General features: G+C 43.2%; 1 long non-coding RNA gene across 1 annotated transcript; it reads right to left on the bottom strand.

Annotated features, from left to right (window-relative positions):
- Positions 1-235: 235 nt before the first annotated feature.
- On the bottom strand, positions 236-4,218 carry LOC131231981 (uncharacterized). The gene is made up of 3 exons (XR_009164595.1): positions 4,026-4,218; positions 2,487-2,666; positions 236-633 (listed from the first exon to the last, which is right to left on the bottom strand). It is a non-coding gene; the product is annotated as an uncharacterized LOC131231981 (long non-coding RNA).
- Positions 4,219-23,766: the final 19,548 nt, after the last annotated feature.

The raw sequence follows: 23,766 nt of genomic DNA, 5'->3' as shown, positions 1-23,766 counted from the left end.
CCTCCATTTGAAGTTAAATACATTTTTAACCTCAATTCTCAACAACCGAGGCTAAAGTCTTTAGCCACAAGAGTTGTAGTCTCGGTTTAGGTAACTAAGACAACTGAGACTAAAGATGGATTTAGCATTTGTTGGCATCAACTGAGATTAAATTCACCTTTTAACTTCAATTCTTAATAACTAAGGCTAAATCATTTATTTTAACCCATTCATGAACCTGTGCATGGTCTGTCAAATCCACAACATTAGCTACAATATTTTAATGGGTTTTTCCTCTCAAATAAAACCCAAGAAAACCCAAAAAGAGTCTTCAATTCTCAGTCAAATAGACTTGGAATCCCAATCCATAAAACATGAAAAATGGATAGAAAAGATAAAGAAAGAAGAAAATCAGAGATGAGTTTTCTCCCTCAGTCCAAGGGACTCGAAATCTCAACACAAACAGCAGCAGACTCTTCAGCCTTTGTGGTTTTCACAAGGTCTGGTATACAACCTCCTGAGCAGCCTTCTTGGATGTATTCATGTAGGCCTTCAAAAGGGGCCCGGGATGGAAGTCGTCTACAAGGTCAAAAGCATATGCAAAGTCAACAACATTTTTTGTCTTCCCATGATGGATCAGCTTTCTTATGAGATCTGTGACAAGCAAGAAGCCAGTGAGTATTCTGTCATCAGACGATGACAGAATACAATGAGAAAATAGATATGAGAAACACTTCTTCCAGCTCTGAATATAAAAAGGCGAGTTAATAATGTTTCGAGTGCACCAAAAACATGCAGATGGAGTGAAAACGAATATTTTCAAGGTTGCAGTGCATAAACAAACAGATTTGAGAGCCGACCTCAGAGTTGCAAAGTAACAGCAACGTTGCAAAAGCTGCTGTCATAAAAGTTGGTATTTTTTGGTATAAGTCACTGGCAAACGTAATTCAGACACTCGTGCACACATTTGGATGCCCCTCGGCCAGGCTTCCTAAATTTATATCTTTTTTTTTTCTTTCTTTTTTAATCATCTGACATGAAACACAGCCGGATGGAGGCAGAAAAGACCAAATTTTTGCATAAACAAAAATATAGTCATCTTCTCAACCAGCACATTAAAGCAACGATCTGGTGCATGATAAACTGCCCAACTTATGGGTACCAGATTGGATGTATCATGAACCAAACATTATCTTTACTTGGTTATCTAATTATTAGATTGTTGTACATCTATTGGACAGTCAAAATGAAAAATATCCAATAGTCTTATTTCAGAAAACAAGTGTCCACAAATCTGAGGTTGGGACTGTCCAAACTATCTGATTTTCAGACTGTAACTAAGCCAGTGGACTCCACAAATTAGCTGGTTTAATTTGAGTTTATATATTTAATGAGTGCCATTTCAATTGCCGTAACTCAAATTAAACCAACTAAAGCATAGCCATGAGAGGGAATCTCCACCAAAGTCCATAAGGGGGAAATAAACAGAAATAAACAGTACATACAGAAAATAGAAGTATGCAGGAACATAACATAGCCACATGCCCATGAAGGTAAAGATGCTATTATGAAAGGGAACCTCAGTTAATGAAGTAGAAATTACGGAAATAGATTTACAACTAGCCAAGATATAGAGAGTTAAAAAAAATACTTCAGCACAGCCATCAATGAATTTAGCAACAGGCCAATTCCAAACAGAAAATTTCTAAACAAAAACAGGACCAACCAACCAATTGAAAATCCAGGCCAAATCCTATTTTCATCCAACTCATACCTTCATAAGCAGCAAACAAAAATAAAATCCATAGGTAAATGAAAGGGAGGCAATAAGTTTAAAAAGAGGGATGCCGATTTTTTTTTTTTTTAAATGTATATCTGGCCCAAGAGGAATAGCAGCAAAAGCTGCTCCTCAAGCATGAAAAGTCCAAACATAGCATGTAACAAAACTAGGTGTGCAATGGGCCGGGTTCAGGTCAGTAGAAGGGGTACCCATACCCATACTGGCCAACGGGTACTACTGTCACTCATACCCATACCCACCAGATAGACAAATAATCTAATTAGACCAACAACAAAATGTCAAAAACAAAAGAACCACAAAAACACAATCCAACAAATGGCTAGGAAAAATGTATGTCTCATGCCCAGTCCTGGGAGGTAATGACAGCAAAGATGCTCCCCAAGGCAATGGAATATCAGACCTGCCCCTTGAGGGAAGAGCTTCCGGATGGAAGGGCCATCAACATCTTAGGGCTTTTCTTGTGACATTTAAAAAAGGAATATACAAACATTGAAGGTCTGCTCCATTATGTTAAGGAAGTTTTTACTAAAAACTCTCCCACTCACAAAAACTAAAGAGAAGCAAAATGAGAAAAGGGTGAAGTCCAGCATGAAAAAACAGAATGCAGTTTAAAACAATGCCCATCTCAGTTCAGACAGAAGTGAAAGACTATCTACAGAAGTGAAAGACTACCTACAGACATTCATAACTCCATATGAAAATGTACCCTAATTCTGCATCCAATGCTCTAAGAGATAATACTCTTCAAAGAAATGTCCTTGAAGCAAAATGTTCTGTAGCAGAGGCTGTCTCGGACACCCCACCAGCGACCAATTCTAAAATGGTTCCAAGACTGTTCATTCAGGGCCAATTCTGGGAATGGCTCTATCAGTAAACACCTGACCACCTGCCATCATCAGCAACATCACTGACAAAATCAATAACATATAACCAAATATCAAGGCTACTAAGTAGGTGGGGTTCATATATAGTGGGGGATAGCTGGGCCATCAACAGCTAATCACTGTGAACAATGCCTGGCTAAAAAATCAAGGTCCATCATCAGGTATTTCACAAGCGTGGATTGAATATAACCATTATTTCATCTAATTTCTTACAATTTTCCTCAAACACATGCTGCCCTGCCAGATAAAGATATAAACAGATGAAATAATCAACCATGACACAAGCCAATAGGCAATAACAGGTGTCATGGCCTGCCATATAAATATAGCCTAGATCAACAAAATTAAGGTGGCACCTCATTTTTTGGGAAGATACCCAGCGCTCAACTTTGCCTTTCTTTTCTTTTTTTTTTTTTAGAACCTTTACAGTGCGACAACAAAGAAGGAAATTACAGTTGACCATTAATTTTTTAGGGAAGGAAGCCATTTGATTTAGAACTTTCATTTCAGAAGGACATCTCCAAGATTATGAAATCAACTCACATGGTTTTCCTCACCCTATTGGAAAGATGTCTTTGTTCCGTTAAAAGGTAGGGACAAAAAAATGGAAGTGAAAAATCCACTCGGATTGTCTACTGTGCACTCTTCCCATGCAGTTATTTATGGGATAGCCAATGATAAAGCCCCCACTAGTTTGAATTGAAAATCAAGATGCCCTCCAAGAGTAGCAGGTTTCTATTGGGTGGAAGGAGTCCATAACCCTTACTCTAGGCCACCTCAAAAATAGGTTCCCTATGACCAAACACACAATTTTTCACCTTAATGTATTCATCTGAGAGTAGCTGATCCTAATTAGTTGGGATAAGGCGCAAACGATGAGTATTCACCTTAGGAGGTTGCAGTACTGCACTACTGCTAATATAAGACCTTTTAGTGAGACCTCAACAAATATCATTGGATGTAGGACACAGATTTTGAATTCACAGAGAGCAGTTTACTCATTGTGTTCACCATCATTTTCTTAATGGTACTGGTGATTCATCCTCTAAATACATTGGCAGTCAAACAATCCAGATCATGGGCCCCATTGTAGATTGAGCATGGTCCAAAAATCATATTGACAGATGATGTTATCTATCTGATTTTCCATTTTTAATTAGGATCACTTACTATTTATCTTTTTAACCTTCCATTTTTATGGTAGCCAAATGAGCAGTTACGATCATTCAATCAGTGCATTTTCCAGTATGTCCATGATAAGCCAACAATTTAGGGGCTGTTTGACATTCTGGGTTTATTTACAAGTATGCATTGTGTTTGGTATATGAATCTCAAATCAAGATCGCTGATCGAAGACTAACTTGGCAAGAAGAGTGTAAAATAGTTGTTTAGACAGCAGGTTACATTTCTCGACAGTAGGAGGTTCCTGGATGTACTGCTTGTTCTGCTCCAGCAACTGCTTATAGTAAGCAGTTCCATGCTTGGCCACGAACTGTGAAGCTTGAGCAGCCTTGGATTGCAGTTGATGCAACTTCGATGCCATCAGCTCTCTGAATTATGGTGAGCAGCACAAAGAAAAAAAAAACCATTCATTAAAATATTGCATCTTAGGACTGTCAGTAGAAAATAAATAAATAAATTTCACTGACCATGGAATTAATGAGGTTCAAAGCAACCAAAATAAGCGTTTCACAAATCATGAATTTAAAAAGATTCAATCAATCAAAACATTGAGACGACATAAATAATTATTTTTTTCACCATCCAATGGAAACAATACACCAACGACGAAACCCCAAACACTTAAACCATCAGAATGTCGACTTAAGAGAAATCAGCATACCATTGCAGAAACAAATTAGAAGAACTCCAAAACAAATAATTACTAAAACAACCTAAGCTAAAAGCTAAAACCTAAGTTATATTCTTTGGCGTATTTTTTTTTTATAACAGAACCAAGATTTGATACACACACACACACACACACACACACCAAAGATGTGCATACATGCTAAAGTACAAAAATGCTGCACATGTATACATAAATAGATCAATTAAGAAAATGTTCTTGTACTAGATTAAGTCCTATCAATAGCGTCCTAGATATTCATAGTTTGCAAGAGATCCAAATGAAATAAATTATTGTGACTTTCTAGAGCAGTGAATGCAGCATCAAGTACTCGGGAGACGTATGCAACAACTCTGACAAAAGAAAAAAAAAAACTACACCACACTAGAGGTTGAAAGGGGCAGATAAAGGCCTGTACTGAACTTTCATATGCATCGCGATCTTTCCCTTCAACATGTATCTTGTTACAACATCCGAGCAGTGCAGAAGGTGGGCCATATCACTGAAATTACCTGTTTAAAACTTAGGCCAATCCCTTCATCAAGGAAGCAACACCATCACAATCAATGAAAGCCACTGGTTTTAATTAACGTCCATGTGTGGTCCCCTAATAATAATATCTGTCTGATTTCCAAGACACACCATCTTTGTAGAGCGGTCGAGCTTCTTCACAGCTCGGATGTCTGGGCATGCGTGACAGGTGGGCCAGAAAGCCGAGCCTTCTAGTATGGTAAAGATCAGGGTAATTTTTGCCAGAGGAAACTTTTGGATCCCGCTGTAAATGGTTAAAATCGTGAGCCCTATTGTGAGTGGATCACAATCCAAAATTGCATCTGATTGATGGCCACTGGATGGATGGTTGAAATGAAAAAGAAAAACAGCCAACAGTCCAAATTCAACAAACAATATCCAATAACAAGAGATAAAGACCATCCAATCAAAGGGCTAGGAAGTGAGTAGACAGTTTGATGTGCCGTACATGATGTTTTTGACACGGATTGTCTTACTCTACCAAGGGTATCCATGTTTTTTCTCATGAATCAAAAGTACCCATTCTCCGAAATTTTTAAAAGGCACTTGCCAGAGTGCCTCGACAGCGCTGGGGAGCAGGTGGGCCTTTCCTTTGCCATTCAATACTGAAAAAAGAAAATAAATAAATAAAATCAAAGCTCCAAACAATGAGATCTGAAAGGAAAACGTATCTATAATTTTCCATTGCATCATCAGAAAATTACATTGAATAGATGGTTCGTTGAGTTAGTTCTACCCGCGACTGACAATAGTGGCTGCACGTAGGGCCCATTTAGTGACACATGCTGACGGCCTTGGGTTGCGCCTCACATGAAATGGGGTCCATTTGTTTAGAAGTTTGGATCAGCGAATCATAGCCCCACATGCACTGGATACTGTGCATGTACTCTGGAAGGAACTACCAACAAGGAATTATAACCGTTGAAATGATGGTCATCGATGGCTCCCCGTGTTGCCCTGTATGTATCCCTGTTATTGAAATCTTATAACCCTTTGATGCGTGTACTTCAGTAATTACCTTGAATGTAGACCATTGGTTCGGTTTTTACTCTTCACTTTTGTCTCCGTGGGCGACAATACCAAAGAGCAGATCTTCAATTTCTGGAGATCTATGCACGTTCATCGATCCGAACCGGTTATATTGTGGGTTTCACTGCAGGGGGATGGAGCATAAGTTCATAGGCTAAAAAAATGACACTGATAGGAGATTTTTACTATCTGATAATGCCCACTGAATTTAGAACGCTAACCATCCTTTTAATCGCCACCCATCGGATGTTTAGGATCATCCAATCAGTGTGACTTACAGGATATCCTTAATCCAAAATGGGGCAGCAATCTTTTGTGTGGTATCTTACAATTCCTTCTAGAATCTTTCAGGAGTGAATTTCTTACTCTAGTCGTGCATGATATGCAGGCATTAAAAAATTGCACACGTACCAAATGGGAGCAGATTATGCTAAAAATGAAGCAGATTCAATAATCAGGTGGATCGTATCATAGCTTATCATGCACTAAAAAATTGCACACGTACCAAATGGGAGCAGATTATGCCAAAAATGAAGCAGATTCAATAATCAGGTGGATTATATCATAGCAAACAGATACTTAAAAGTTGACTTATAGCTTGTTAGAGGTGAAATGGTACAATTTTAGCATGGGTCTGTACAACTGAAGTTAAAAAGTGGACTTATAGCTTCACTTTCAATGCATGTGTGCAATTCAAACCATTCATTGGTCGTGTCACTGCACGAACATATACCCTCACTAAAGAATCAAGCCCATCTATTATTGAGGCGGCCATGATAAAATCATATACTAAAAAGTTGGTTAACTTTCAAATGTTAAAAGTGTAGGAAATGAAGTTGGGTTTCTTAGGAACCTTCTATCAAAGAAAGGTGAGAGAGGAAACCTAGTTTTCCTTGTTTTTCTCATGAGATATTTTGAAAAGAAAAAAATATTGGACCTAGTTTCGAATTTGTTGTTTCACAAGGGTAAAAGTTTTCTTTAAAAATTTAGGAATTTCTACTCGAAAATTCTTCCAAGATGATGTTACTAGAAGATATTGTTACGTTAGATATTTATCAAAATATTCCTCTCACTGTATGAATAGCGGATAAAAAGACGGTTATTAAATTCATTGAGATTAGGAAATTCTGCACCCCCTTCATAATTTATATTAATAGACTAATAAGATATAGTAATCTGCAAGACCATCTAAACTATAATATTTCTATTTTAATACTCCCCCTCAAGTTGGAGTATAAATTATCTATCATGCCTAGCTTGAAAAATAGTAAAGAAAATTATACACATGGTAATGCCTCAGTGAAGATATCTACAACCTGTGATTTGTATTGAATATAGGATATGGTAATATCTTTGGAAATGATCTTTTCACGAATGCAATGACTATCAATATATATGTGTTTAGTCCTCTCATGGAGTGCTGAATTATTTACGATGTGGGATGTTACTTGATTATCACATTAAATCACCATAAGATCTCTTGAAAATAATTGAAGCTCCTGTAATACGCAATCATGTTGGATATGCTTCGCACAGGCACTGTGTTCGTTATAGCCTTCTTACCTCATTCATTGTCATTTTCTATTACAATTTCACCTCTGTCAACAATCTTCTAGAGTATATTCTTAAAAGTATAGGAATTTTTAGTCCGATGGCCAAGCTTACGATGATAACGACAGTAATTATTTTCTTTTGTTTTCCTTGCTTCTTCGGGATGTTTTGGCCGGGGTAACTCAATCATCTCTGTTATCATGAGCTAGTTCTTCATATGGAGCTCGTCTTCTTTTGTGAATGCATACATCTCATGGTCCTCATATTTTCTAGTTTGTTTATCTGTCGTCCTACTTACATAACTGTTTTTTTTTTCTTTCCCTTTTACCATCTCTTTGTTTATTTTAAGGGTCTTCTCTCTTTTTCCCTTTATCGGTGATGTTTGTTGATGTTGTATTGGAACTTCGACGTGTCGACTCTATCCAAAAGGCTAGCATTTTCTTTGGTAGCAAGATTACAAAAAGTTTGTATATCAGTGCTTGTTAGACCTAACATTACTTCTAACTCCATAGAGCCCAAGCACGCTTTAACTTGTTCTGATTCTCCCAGAAGTTATCGGCATGACGTCGTTAGAGTCTTCCATCAGTCGACAAACTTCTCCATTGGTTTTCCTTCTCTTTGTCAGATAGAAGCCAATTCGATCGGGCTAACGCCTCTATCAAATGAGAAAAAGTTTTCTCTAAAGGTATCTTCCATTCGATCCCATATATGTATAGATTTCGAGGCTAAGACCGAGTATTATTTAAAGGCCTTTCCTATCAAGGATGACCTGAGAAATCCTAAACAATATTGCATTGCTGTATTGTAGAGAAATTTTCCATCGTTGTTATAAATTGCATTAAATGCTCTTCTGGTGAGCCATCTTCATTAAACTTCTAAAAGTCTGAATATTAAAAAGTAGCCAGAAATGATATCTCATCAATTTCGCGAGGATACAACATTTGAAATTAAAATCTTCCATTCTGCCCCATTTCCCTTTCTAGACAAACAATTTTGGTAACAACTTTTTGAATTTTTTCTTGATTTGCGGTGTGAGCGACGTTAGGCATTATTTAAACCAAGTTTTTTTTTTTTCAACTGAATAGGTCCGTCGTAGAACCAAGTATTTTTGTCTCGATGTTTTGGTGTAGTGACATGGAGGCTAGAACTAAAAGTAAATGGGTTAAAATTCTAAACAGAATTAGTAAATGAGTGAGGATTGGGTCACAGGTCCATGGGCTGTGACTCGGTTTGGGATTTAAATGGTCTTTCTGTCTTATAGCAGGCTACTGACCCAGACTAGTCGCACCCTCTACCACTCTACCTAAATTGGGTTTTTCTTTTTTCCTTTATAGCAGTGATGGATCCAAACTTTCAACATTGAGCTTATGGTTTAAATAATGCCTGAATATTCAACGAAATATATAAGAGAATGACAGCTGATTTGCACAAGAGGTTACAAAGAAGGTTCCTAACACCTATGTAATATACGTGATTAGGAAGGAAGGCCCGATATGAAATTCCATTGTCCAAAGTATAGATCCCTTAACTAATGAGGTAGGTCAATGATACTAGATAACATGACGAGTGACCTAAATTTGATGTAACACAATTTTTGAGTGGAGCAGTCCAAAACTCTTGAGAGAGAACATGCTGATAGTGGACACAACTCATGAACAACACATATATCATGCATGGCCTATAAACGCATGTCCTGTTAGTTACGTCTTCAATCTCTGGCACAAAATACTTTGCCAATGATCACTTAAAGAGTAGCATCACATACAACCAAAGGTAATCTTTAGGTAATCCAGATGCTCAGACCGAATAGGTATTTTAGGTTGGGGTTGGACTAGGTCCCGACTAATATTTTCAGGCTCAGGCTTGTTTTGCTAGGCATATTACGAGCTCATGTTTTCAGTATAGTCCAAACTTGACCCAATGCCACCTCAAATCACAGCACATTTGTGAAAGATCCAATCATTAAACAAGGAAAGAAGCGTGGAATAAGCCAATCCATTAATTAGGAGGGTGCACTTTTGATCCCATAAAGTATCAAAATGCACCGTTGTACTTATCACCCAATTCATCTTTCACGCCAGAACAAAGTCACTGCAACTTTTGGTGACATACCCTCCTTGCCACTAGCATGACAAGTATGCACAACATCCATCCAATGAAAACAATACGTACTCCCACCATGAAGATCCTGACCCGCTACATCGGCCACACCTACATGTTAAGCCAGATGTCGTTTTGGGTTTTGGGGTCTTTAAACTATGGGCTCAATTACAACTTTCAAATATCAATTAGACATCATGGAGGCAATTTGATGAGTGGATTGGATGTTGCATACATTAGCAAAATGTTCACTTGTGATCCACAATGAACAGGGAAATATGATGGAAATGGATTTCGAGAGCTTTCTAATGATGTTCTGCATGTTGTCACTAGCAAGGTGGCTATGGGACAATGCTCTTTGGGATCCACAATGATGTATTTATTTTATCCATGATATCTTCTAGATTATTTTAGTTCACAAACTCAAAAATTAGACAAAGCCAATGTCACGCCCCAAATTCGGAAACCGGGCTCACAAAATTTCCGATCGCCAAATCTGGCACCGACAGCCTCCGTAGTACCCCATTCTCAGCTCCCGGTACCTATACACCAGGTTCCGATTCTGGGATGCTACAAGGAAGATTTCAAATCATCAGTTCAATTATAATGAGCATAACCAAAAGCATAACCCACGAACAATAAACACAAGAACACCATCACAAAATCCACTATGATCAAAATTTTAAGTACAATGCGATTGAAGGGAAATACAAGATAATGCAAATAACAAAACTCCAAAGGCTCGACCGCACACTCTTGCTACTGCTATGCTACGGCTGCGGCCTGGCGTCACCTGCATGCATCAATCGTCATAAGCTTATAGAAAGCTTAGAGGGTGGTGTAAGTGTGTGCGCAATATGAGCGTGCTCAGGATGCAAGGTTAGAGAAATGCGGGATCATACTGATGAACACATGTATGCAATCAGCCATACCAAGGCCATGCGGTGCAAAACATGAATGTGATCAGCCACATCAAGGCCATGCGATGCAGAATGCAAGTCAAGCATGTCAATCCTCATCCATTTATAAATGCAGCCCCTCATTAGAGCATCAAATCAGTGCGGTTCTCAGTCTGGATAAACACCAGGGTTCAATACACTCCAAATGGCACTGTCGCTCTCCTAGCCGCACAGTCCAAGTGAGCGTAAGAAACCTCACTATTCGCCTGGCTAATAGTCTGCCAATACCTATTCGGCACGTCGATAGCGGACCCATTCACGAGCTGGTCAAACTCAGCCTAGTATTGCCCCCTACCCTCGGGCGAGTAAGGCCACACTCTTTTCCAACCGACCATGACACAGTGGGAGATGCGGTCTCCTAGTATTCGTCCCTCATGCGCTCCTATATCCACTCGGTCTCGACGTTGGAGTCATCCTCTAGTACCATTAGGTTTAGAAATTTTCACCCAGGGACATCTATGACGCCCGTATGCTAGAACCAAACATTTTTGGTATCCAACCCAACCATCCACTATGTATTTGTGGAGGCTATGACCCTAATGTTGATAGGGCATACAATAATCATGATCACACAAATGCAAGTGCATGAATCACCCTACCAAACATGCAACAATCCTGCGCGTACCGAGCGCTCATGTGGGGTGACTCCGCCTATCAGGGAGCCCCTAACGATCTGCTCGAAGGCATATGCTATGATCAGTCACTTCTCATATCAGGCATACATATGATGCATACGATCATGAATCATGGATCTATGCTATACATGTTATGTGGTGGTGGGCTCTAATCAAAATGAAGATGGGCCTAGACGGCCTATATACTACAGGTATGGGCCTATTAATGGGCCTTAGGGAGAGTCGTAATGCGGACATTTAACCAACATTAACCTTACAATGTGGACATCAAACCATCACTGCTCCCAAGGCACTGCCGCTATAAGGGTCAACACATAAATCATGGTATGGGCCTGATGCACGTCCCATTGGGCCTCCAATACATCGAATGGGCCTCATGCATGGGTCTCGTATATATATATATATATCAAGGTGGGCCTTAAATGATGGGCCACAAATGCATCAACATGGGCCTAGTCACATGAGCCTTGCATACATCACAATGGGCCTCATAATATGGGCCCTATACAAATCAAGGTGGGCCTTAAATTATCTCCAAAATGGTTGGACAGTTGGATGAAACACATGCATCATGATGGTGCCCACTCTAATGGAGGGTATGGTTTACAATACATACATAAGTGGGTCCCATATGGGGCCTACCATAATGTTTACTTCCCATCCAACCCATTGATAAGGTCATTCAGATCGGGGCCCACAGTAGTGTTTATTTTCCAAGCAACCTAGGGCCCAACATATTGTTTATTTTCCAACCAATTGTTCATAAGGTCATGTGGACCAGGGTAGGGCCCACTGTAATATTTTTTTATCATCCAATCTATTCATAAGGTCACGTGGGCCTGGATAGGGCCCACTGTGCTATTTATTTGACATCCAAACTATTCATAAGGTCACGCGGGCCTCGATAGGGCCCACTGTACTATTTATTTTCTGTCCAAAATGGGCCCACTGGAATGTTTATTTGTTTACCATCCAAACTGTTCATGGTTTCTGTGGACCAGGGGCCCACGGTAACGTTTATTGCCATCCAAATTGACTATAAGGTCACAGTCAGGGGCCCACCGCGATATGGTCCACAGATCCAGCCCACTCATTGGGTGCGTCCCACCTGGCTGACCGTTCAGACCAAGTTTCAGCTTCATCCAAATTTCAGGTAGGCCCCCACCAAGTGTTTTTATATGTTTAGGCATGTCTTCACATGATTTTAAATGGTGTGGCCCACCGGAGTTCCGTATACAGCTGATTTTTGGGGTGGTCATCTGGTCCGAGGGGACCCATCAAATGCATGGAGTAGATGTTCGAAACGCATCACGATGGGGCCCACAGCTGGGGCCGTGAGCCCCAGCCCGTCCGCCCGTCCGTCACCCGCAGGCAGCACCTGCTGCGTGCACTGACAGCAGCTGCTACTGCTGTCTAAGTTTTTTTTTTATGATTTTTTGCAGTTTTTAGTAGATGGGGCCCGCATCAGCAAGATCCACTCCATCCATTGGTCACTATGGCCCGATACAAACCCATGGAGTCCAATATTGAGCTGTTTTTGATATACAGGAGCATCAGGGAGTAAATCGAAGGTAGGAACACTGTTTCCTACACCATGGCCTGCTAGGAAACCAGGGATGCTGGACGTCATACGTAAATACATTATTATGGTGGGTCCCACGTGGACGTGGCCCACCAGCATATACATATAATAAATATCTTATATTATATATATACAATACATATTATATTATATTATATATATATATATATATATATATATATATATATATTATATAAAATATAACATATAAAAAAAGGTGTATTGGGCCCATCCAAACAGTGGATGGTGTGGATCATCACCTACAATAGGATGGGCCACACCGTCTGATGTAAATGGACAGGTAGATATAACACATATTGGTGGGATCCACACCATCACAAAGAGAGAGAGAGAGAGAGAGAGAGAGAGAGAGAGAGATACGGTGAGATAAAGGGACCCCGCCACTATGGGCTTCTCTTGATTAAATCACATACATCCAAATGGGTCCCACCAACAAGTGGGCCCTAAAATTGAAAATAACGGTAAATCACCTGTCTTATCTTCCTTCTTCTTGGTCCCTTAAACTCCTAAGCTCCTTGCCTTTATCTTGGACGGTGGATGATGGGGTTTGGATGGTTGAGATAGAAGATGAGAAGGTGGACCACACTTGGGAGGGAGAGGAAAGCTTGGACGTTTTGGGGTTCTTAGTTACTTGGAGAGATTTTTTTTTGAGAAAATGAGGGAGAGAGAGAAGTGATGGGATGATAAGGATGGGTGATGTAAGGAAGGGTATGGGTTGGGTTGAAAATTTTGTAAAAGATGCATGGTTGTTGTTGAAATTTGGAAAAAGAGGAATGGTGAGGTGGAGAGAAAGTGGACTTTTGAAAAAAAGTAGGGATGGGTTGTTGTACTTGAGGTATGGTTGTACTTGACATTGATTAATTGATTGATTGATGGGACATATCGTAGAGATTCCCTCGAGATTCGCAACGCGCGGCGTTTCTTCGGAATAAACGCAGATCGACATCTTCTAGCCTGGGTATCGGTTCGGTGCGCGAGTCACGGCGTTGGAACCGCGGCGACGACGCGGTCGCCAAGATATAGGTTTCGGTTCGATCCGACTTTGGCATACAGGTCTCGACTTAGAATTACGTGCAAACGTCGGATATGGTGCGAAGGTTGCCGGAATTCGACTGGAAGGACTCGAAAGCTAATGGAACGGTATGGACTAGGACACGGGTCTTACAGCTCTCCCCTCCAAATAAAAATTTTATCCTCAAAATTTACACAATCATTACAAGAAAACATAAGTCATAATAAAAGAGGAAGCAAGGCATTGCCATATCAAATCGAAGACAGCATACAGGATACAATGCACAATCAATCATCAAAGAGATGGGAATAGCGCTCTTGAATCTCGGCCTCGTGCTCCCATAACACCTCATCGACAGAATGGTGACCCCACTGAACCTTCACCAAGGGGATGACCTTGGTTTGGAGGACCTGCTCCTTCCAATCAAGGATACGTACTGGCTGCTCAATATGAGAAGCGTCCTCACGAACCTCCAACGGCTGCCAATCGATAACAGGAACTATGTCTGACCCACACTTCCTTAACATAGAGACGTGAAAAATGTTGTGGATGCCAAACAACTGAGATGGTAAGGTAAGCCGATAGGCCACAGCGCCAATGCGCTCAGTGATCTCAAAAGGTCCTATGAATCTCGGGCTTTGCTCCAAATCGAACTACGCCCTTCATGGGCGAGACCTTGAGATACACGTGGTCCCCTACATCAAACTCCAAGGGACGACGCTGGCGATCAGCAAAACTCTTCTGCCGGCTCTGAGCTGTGCACATCCTCTGCCTGATGATATCAATAACCTCTGATGTCTCCTACACAAGCTCGGGACCTAAGAGACGCCACTCTCCAACCTCGGTCCAACAACTCGGAGATCTGCACGGTCTGTCATACAGTGCCTTAAAAGGAGCTATGTCAATCGTCGCTTGATAGCTGTTGTTATATGCGAACTGAGCCAATCGCAGATGCTCATCCCAGCTACCACCGAAGTCAATCACGTAGGCCCGAATCATATCCTCAAGGATCTGGTTGACCCTCTCGGTCTAGCCATCAGTCTGTGGATGATACGCGGTACTGAGTTATAACTCAGTGCCCATAGCTCTCTGAAAGCTCCTCCAAAACTGAGACGTGAACCTCAGATCTCGGTCAGAAATGATCGAGACTGGTACGCCGTGCAGTCTCACAATCTCCTCAATGAATAACCTCGCAAGCCGGTCCAAAGGCCAAGTCGCACGAATCGCAAGAAAGTGTGCCGACTTCGTCAGGCGATCCACGACAACCCAGATGGCGTCATGACCGTGCTGAGTCCTCGGTAAACCCATAATGAAATCTGTAGATACGTGCTCACACTTCCACGTCGGGACGCTCAACGGCTGCAATAGACCAGGGGGTCTCTGATGATCGGCCTAGACACGCTGGCATGTGTCACACTTGGCTACGAAACTGGCAATCTGGCGCTTCATCCCTGCTCAAAAATACTGTCTCCTCATATCACGATACATCTTCATCGAGCCAAGATGGATAGAAAACCGCGATCGATGTGCCTCGGTCATAAGATCTCTGCGTAACTCGGGAATATCCGGGACACATAATCAGCCTCTGAAGCGAAGTCCGCCATCAGCACCAATCTGTCAATCTGTCTAACTCTCGGATGCTGCCTCTGCTCAATAATCCTGTAACGACTCATCTGTTTGCTGAGCCTCGATTACCCTTACGACAAGAGAGGGTTGAATCGACAGACTCGATAGTTGAACGATAGAAGACTGCAGACTAAAATTAAAGTCATACTCTGCTATATCTTCGAGCATCTTCCACTCCTGAATCATCATATGTGCCACCAAGCCTCGTGGCTGACGGCTGAGGGCATCTGCCACCATATTCGCCTTGCCCGGGTGGTACTGGAGGTCAAAATCATAATCCTTCAGAAGCTCTATCCAGCGTCTCTGTCTTATGTTCAGCTCAGACTGAGAAAATAGATACTTCAAGCTCTTGTGGTCAGAGAAGAGCTCAAACCTGACCCCATAGAGATAGTGTCTCTACATCTTCAGTGTGAAGACGACTGCTGCTAGCTCCAAATCGTGTGTGGGGTAGTTAAGCTCATGGACCTTGAGCTGACGAGACGCAAATGCTATAAGTCTGTCGTGCTGCATCAGGACAGCACTCAATCCAATACGCGAAGCATCAGTAAATACCACGAATCCATCACTCCCAGAGGGAAGAGTGAGGACAGGAGCAGACATCAGACGGTCCTTTAGCTTCATAAATGCTCGCTCATAGGCATCACTCCGAATAAACTCTGTGCCCTTCCGAGTCAACCTGGTCAACAGGGCTGCAATACAGGAGAAGCCCTCAATGAAACGCCGATAATATCCCGCTAAACCAAGGAAATTGCAGATCTCGGACGCAGTCGTGGGCTGGCCCCACTGACTCACTGCCTCAACCTTCGAGGGGTCCACTGCGACACCCTCCCTCGTCACCACATGACCGAGGAATCTCACCTCCTCCTTCCAGAACTCGCACTTCTCCAGCTTCGCATATAGCTAGTGGGCACGGAGGGTCTGCAAAGCGATCTTCAGATGCTGCATATGGTCCTCACGAGTCCTCGAATATATCAGAATATCGTCGATGAAGACCACCACAAACTGATCGAGATATGGACAAAAGACCTCGTTCATCAACTGCATGAAGACCTCGGGTGCATTGGTCAGTCCAAAGGACATGACCTGAAACTCAAAATGACCATAGCGCGTCCTAAAGGCTGTCTTCGAGATGTCCTCCTCTCTGACACAAATCTGATGATAACCGGAACGCAGGTTAATCTTTGAAAAGAACTGTGCACCCTGCAGCTGATCAAATAAATCGTCTATCCTCGGGAGCGGGTACTTATTCTTAATTGTGACCCGGTTGAGCTCACGGTAATCTACGTAGAGCCTCAACCAGCAATCCTTCTTCCTGACGAAGAGTACCGGTGCTCCCCAAGGCGAACTGCTGGGACGAATGAATCCCAACTCACGCAACTCGTCTAACTGTCGCTGCAGCTCACGCAACTCCATCGGTGTCATACGGTACGGGGCCTTCGAGATAGGCGCGGTACCAGGCATAAGGTCTATCTGGAACTCAATATGATGACACGGTCGCAATCCCAGAATCTCCTGGAACACGTCGGGAAAGTCATAAACAACCGGCCACTGATCAATACAAATGGCAACAGGCTCCTCAACGGCACAGGACATCAAGCAAGATAACGGCTCTCCTCGAGGCTCTGCAACAAACTGAAACTGCGGCAAGCCTGGTATGTAGAACGTGACTGTCCTCGCAGAACAGTCCATCACGGCGTGGTACTCAGCAAGCTAATCCATGCCCAAGATAACGTCGAAGTCAGACATCGACAACACAAATAGATCGACGGGCAAAAAGATATCACTGACCAGAACCGGGCAAGATGAACAAAAATGGCCCAATACTGTGGTCCTCTCCAAGGGCGTCGATACGGTCAACCCCTCACTAGCAGATTCTGTTGGCAATCCAGTCGATCGGCAGAAATCCTCGGACATGAATGAGTGAGAAGCACTAGAATCAAATAATACTCGGGCGATGCATGAAGAGACAGGAAGTATACCCTCGACAACTCCTCTGGATGACTGCAGGTCCTGTTGAGCCACGTAAAATCTAGCCTGAGCTGGCTGAGGAGGTGCCTGTCCCCTCTGAGGTCCCTGGTGGTGCTGCTGCCTCTGCGGCGGCCTATACTGCTGTCTCTGCTGCTGCTGGGGTCTCGACGGCTGAGGTGGCTGTGGTCGTTGCTGATGGGTCGCTGCTACGCTGAAGGCTGCTGCTGAGGTCGCTGCTGTGCTGGAGGCTGCTGTAGTGCTCTCGGCGGCTGTAGATGAGGGCGAGGGCACTCAGACAAGCGGTGCCTTGTACCACCGCATCCAAAATAAGCCCCTGTAAATGGCTGCTGGGGTGGCACTGGAGGCGCCGCTGGTGCTCTAGCAGGTGGGTGGCTCCTGTACCTCTGTGGCCGTCGATGCTGCTAGGAGCTACTGGAGGGGGCCCGCCTCTTCCGATTCTGACCCCTCCTCTGATCTCGGTCGCTCTGCGAGCCGGCCCACTCAGTCTTGTAGATCTGAGCCCTCCGCACTACTGCCTAAAAGGTCGAAAGCTCATGCCCAATCACACGGCCTCGAAGACCGTAACGTAAGCTGTTCTCGAAACGGCAGGCCTTCCGCCCCTCATCATTAACCATATATGGCGCGAACCTCAATAGCACCACAAAATGGGCCGCGTATTGCGCCACGGTTATGTCTCCCTGCACAAGAGTCTCAAACTCTAATGCTCTCTGACGTCGTATGTGGTCAGGGAAATACTACTCCTCGAATCGGTTGATAAAGTCCTCCCATGTCCAGACATAGTCGGGTCCTGCGACGCAGGTAATGGAGGTCTACCAGTGCTCGGCCTCGCCCTGAAAAAGAAACACTGCCAACCGGACTCGCTGCTCGATCGTACATGACATGGTATCGAAGATCTTCTCCACATCGGAGCGCCACCTCTCAACTACAGTCGGATCTGGCTCACCTTGGAAATGCGGAGGATCAAGCTGTCTGAACTCTCGAAGTAGTGCACTCGGGCGCTCTTTCTCGGCCTGGGCTGGAGAAACAACCGGGCGCCTACCTTACCCCTGAAGCGCAGCAGTCACAGCCTGCAACATCTGCTGTAACTGAGAGGCACTCACAGGCACGGTCGATCCGCACCAGCCTCTGGTAGAGGAACGTCATCCTCAGGCAAGGGAGCAGGGATCTCTGGCGGTAGAACGGGAGGCGCAGGTGGTAAAGCTGGAGCCTCAGGTGGTGGAGCGGGGTGCGCTCGGGTCGCTCTCCTGGGCGGCATGTCCTATAGGGAGAATAAGGATGCTAATCAACCTTAAGAATCGCACGTTAGAGGATTCAATCGGAAGGTTTCGCACTCGGAACCTAATCATCAAAACTCATAGCAAACATGTGATGCTGTTCTCGGTTATTCCCAGTTATGCTCTGATACTAACTTCTGTCACGCCCCAAACTCGGAAACCGGGCTCATAAAATTTTCGATCACCGAATCTGGAGCCGACAGCCTCCGTAGTACCCCATTCTCGGCTCCCCGTACCTATACACTAGGTTCCGATCCTGGGATGCTACAAGAAAGATTTCAAATCATTAGTTCAATTATAATGAGCATAACCAAAAGCATAACCCACGAACAATAAACACGAGAACACCATCACAAAATCCACTATGATCAAAATTTTAAGTACAATGCGACTGAAGGGAAATACAAGATAATGCGAATAACAAAACTCCAAAGGCTCGACCGCACACTCCTGCTGCTGCTATGCTACGGCTGCGGCCTAGCGTCACCTACACGCATCAATCGTGCATAAGCTTATAGAAAGCTTAGAGGGTGGTATAAGTGTGTGCGCAATATGAGCGTGCTTAGGATGCAAGGTCAGAGAAATGCGGGATCATACTGATGAACACATGTATGCAATCAGTCATACCAAGGCCATGCGGTGCAAAACATGAATGTGATCGGCCACATCAAGGCCATGCGATGCAGAATGCAAGTCAAGCATGTCAATCCTCATCCACATATAAATGCACCTCATCACTAGAGCATCAAATCAGTGCGTTTCTCAGTCTGAATAGTCACCGGGGTTCAATACACTCCAAATGGCACTATTTCTCTCCTAGCCGCACAGTTCAAGTGAGCATAAGAAACCTCATTATCTGTCTGGCCAATAGTTTGTCAATACCTATCTGGCACGTCGATAGCGGACCCATTCGCGAGCTGGTCAAACTCAGCCTAGTATTGCCCCCTACCCTCGGGCGAGTAAGGCCACACTCCTTTCCAACTGACCATGACACAGTTGGAGATGCGGTCTCCTAGTATTCGTCCCTCATGCGCTCATATATCCACTCGGTCTCGACGTTGGAGTCATCCTCTAGTACCATCAGGTTTAGAAATTTTCACCCAGGGACATCTATGACGCCCGTATGCTAGAACCAAACATTTTTAGTATCCAACCCAACCATCCACTATGTATTTGTGGAGGCTATGACCCTAATGTTGCTAGGGCATACAATAATCATGATCACACAAATGCAAGTGCATGAATCACCCTACCAAACATGCAACAATCCTGCGCGTACCGAGCGCTCATGTGGGGTGACTCCGCCTATCAGGGAGCCCCTAACGATCTGCTCGAAGGCATATGCTATGATCAGTCACTTCTCATATCAGGCATACATATGATGCGTATGATCATGAATCATGGATCTATGCTATACATGTTATGTGGTGATGGGCTCTGATCAAAATGAAGATGGGCCTAGACGGCCTATATACTACAGGTATGGGCCTATTAATGGGCCTTAGGGAGAGTCACAATGCGGACATTTAACCAACATTAACCTTACAATGTGCACATCAAACCATCAATGCTCCCAAGGCACTACCGCTATAAGGGTCAACACATAAATCATGGTATGGGCCTCATGTACATCCCATTGGGCCTCCAATACATCAAATGGGCCTTATGCATGGGTCTCGTGTATATATATATCAAGGTGGGCCTTAAATGATGGGCCACAAATGCATCAACATGGGTCTAGTCACATGGGCCTTGCATACATCACAATGGGCCTCATAATATGGGCCCTATACAAATCAAGGTGGGCCTTAAATTATCTCCAAAATGGTTGGACAGTTGGATGAAACACATGCATCATGATGGTGCCCACTCTAATGGAGGGTATGGTTTACAATACATACATAAGTGGGTCCCATGTGGGGCCTACCATAATGTTTACTTCCCATCCAACCCATTGATAAGGTCATTCAGACCGGGGCCCACAGTAGTGTTTATTTTCCAAGCAACCTAGGGCCAAACATATTGTTTATTTTCCAACCAACTGTTCATAAGGTCATGTGGACCAGGGTAGGGCCCACTGTAATATTAATTTATCATCCAATCTATTCATAAGGTCACGTGGGCCTGGATAGGGCCCATTGTGCTATTTATTTGACATCCAAACTATTCATAAGGTCACGCGGGCCTCGATAGGGCCCACTGTAATATTTATTTTATGTCCAAAATGGGCCCACTGGAATGTTTATTTGTTTACCATCCAAACTGTTCACAGTTCGTGTGGACCAGGGGCCCACGGTAATGTTTATTGCCATCCAAACTGACCATAAGGTCACAATCAGGGGCCCACCGCGATGTGGTCCACAGATCCAGCCCACTCATTGGGTGCGTCCCACTTGGCTGACCCTTCAGACCAAGTTTCAGCTTCATCCAAATTTCAGGTAGGCCCCGACCAAGTGTTTTTATATGTTTAGGCATGTCTTCATATGATTTTAAATGGTGTAGCCCACCGGAGTTCCGTATACAGCTGATTTTTGGGGTGGTCATCTGGTCCGAGGGGACCCATCAAATGCATGGAGTAGATGTTCGAAACGCATCACGGTGGGGCCCACAGCTGGGGCCGTGAGCCCCAGCCCGTCCGCTCGTCCGTCACCCGCAGGCAGCGCTTGCTGCATGCATTGACAGCAGCAGCTGCTGCTGTCTGAGTTTTTTTTAATTATTTTCTGTAGTTTTTAGTAGATGGGGCCCGCATAAGCAAGATCCACTCCATTCATTGGTCACTGTGGCTCGATACAAACCCATGGAGTCCAATATGGAGCTGTTTTTAATATACAGGAGCATCAGGGAGTAAATTGAAGGTAGGAACACTATTTCTTATACCATGGCCCGCCAGGAAACCAGATCAACCTCATTTTTTGGTTCAACGCCAAAAATGATCTGAGGAAGAGGATGGATGGCTTGGATTGTATAAAAACATCAAGGTGGGGCCTGCATGAGTGGTCCACCACTCTCTCCTCTTTGGCTAGCCCGTTAGTACACTCCCACACCCATTTACACTTCACTGATTGCCAACGTATACATTATTGTGGTGGGTCCCACGTGGACTTGGCCCACCAACATATACATATAATATATATCTTATATTTTATATATATAATACATATTATATTATATATTATATAAAATATAACATATAAAAAAAGGTGTATTGGGCCCATCCAAACAGTGAATGGTGTGGATCATCACCTACAATAGAATGGGCCACACCGTCTGATGTAGATGGACAGGTAGATATAACACATATTGGTGGGATCCACACCATCACAAAGAGAGAGAGAGAGAGAGAGAGAGAGATATGGTGAGATAGAGGGACCCCGCCACTATGGGCCCCTCTTGATTAAATCACATACATCCAAATGGGTCCCACCAACAAGTGGGCCATAAAATTGAAAATAACGGTAAATCACCTGCCTTATCTTCCTTCTTCTTGGTCCCTTAAACTCCTAAGCTCATTGCCTTTATCTTGGACGGTGGATGATGGGGTTTGGATGGTTGAGATGGAAGATGAGAAGGTGGACCACACTTGGGAGGGAGAGGAAAGCTTGGACGTTTTGGGGTTCTTAGTTGCTTGGAGAGATTTTTTTTTGAGAAAATGAGGGAGAGAGAGAAGTGATGGGATGATAAGGATGGGTGATGTAAGGAAGGGTATGGGTTGGGTTGAAAATTTTGTAAAAGATGCATGGTTATTGTTGAAATTTGGAAAAAGAGGAATGGTGAGGTGGAGAGAGAGTGGACTTTTGAAAAAAGTAGGGATGGGTTGTTGTACTTGAGGTATGGTTGTACTTGACATTGATTGATTGATTGATTGATGGGACATATCGTAGAGATTCCCTCGAGATTCGTAACGCGCGGCGTTTCTTCGGAATAAACGTAGATTAACATCTTCTAGCCTGGGTATCGGTTCGGTGCGCGAGTCACAGCGTTGAAACTGCGGTGATGACGCAGTCGCCAAGATATAGGTTTCGGTTCGATCCGACTTTCGCATACAGGTCTCGACTTAGAATTGCGCGAAAACGTCGGATATGGAGCGAAGGTTACCGGAATTCGACTGGAAGGACCGCTGAAGCTAATGGAATGGTACGGACTAGGACACGGGTCTTACAGCCAAATCTCAGATAGACCGGGCCACAAGAAAATAATGGTGATTGAAAGCCCATCATTAAAAAGTTTCTAATGCCTAATGTAATGGTTGTTTACCATCCAACCTATTGATTAGGTTACATCCTTGATGTTCAGAAATTACAGATATCAATAGCATCAAAAACTTTTATAGCCCTTAGAAGTTTTTAATGGTGGGCATTCAATCACCACTATTTCCTATGGTGTGGTCTACATAAGAGTTGGATGTGCTTATTTTTGGACTCATACCTTCAAATGACCTAGAAAAATGGTTGGACAACATCGATAAAAACAAATAAATGATTACGGCTGTCAATGGGTAAGCCTAGCCCGTGGACTTCCAAGCCTGGCTTGCCTTAGGTTGGGCTTGGGCTAGGTTGTTAGGCCAGGTTCGGTCTCTAAGATAGAACTAGTTTTTCAATCAGGCTGTGTAACACCCTGGTTCTCAAAACCCGAGGACGATTGCTCGAGTATGACAACCCAAGTATTACACTATGAAGTGAACAACTTTACATCTAGTCACTAGAAAATTTCATGACATAAAACTAGGCAACTACTATGTAGACTAGAATATTAAGAGTAACAATAAGGAAGTTTAATACAAGTAAATGAAAGCAACATGAAATCCCTTAGCAAGGGAATTGTTATTACAGCTCAAACAAAACTTAAAGTCTAAGATATGAAAGTAAGTGAAATCCTAAGATATTAATTGAGCTCCAACGACTCAACTACATTCACATAGAGTACTTCTTCACCAAACTCCACCTC

Source organism: Magnolia sinica, chromosome 17 (genome assembly GCF_029962835.1).
Source record: "Magnolia sinica isolate HGM2019 chromosome 17, MsV1, whole genome shotgun sequence".
NCBI classification, from domain to species: Eukaryota; Viridiplantae; Streptophyta; class Magnoliopsida; order Magnoliales; family Magnoliaceae; genus Magnolia; species Magnolia sinica.
The sequence above is the reverse complement of the archived record's forward strand: the minus strand, read 5'-3'. Positions and strand labels throughout refer to the sequence as shown.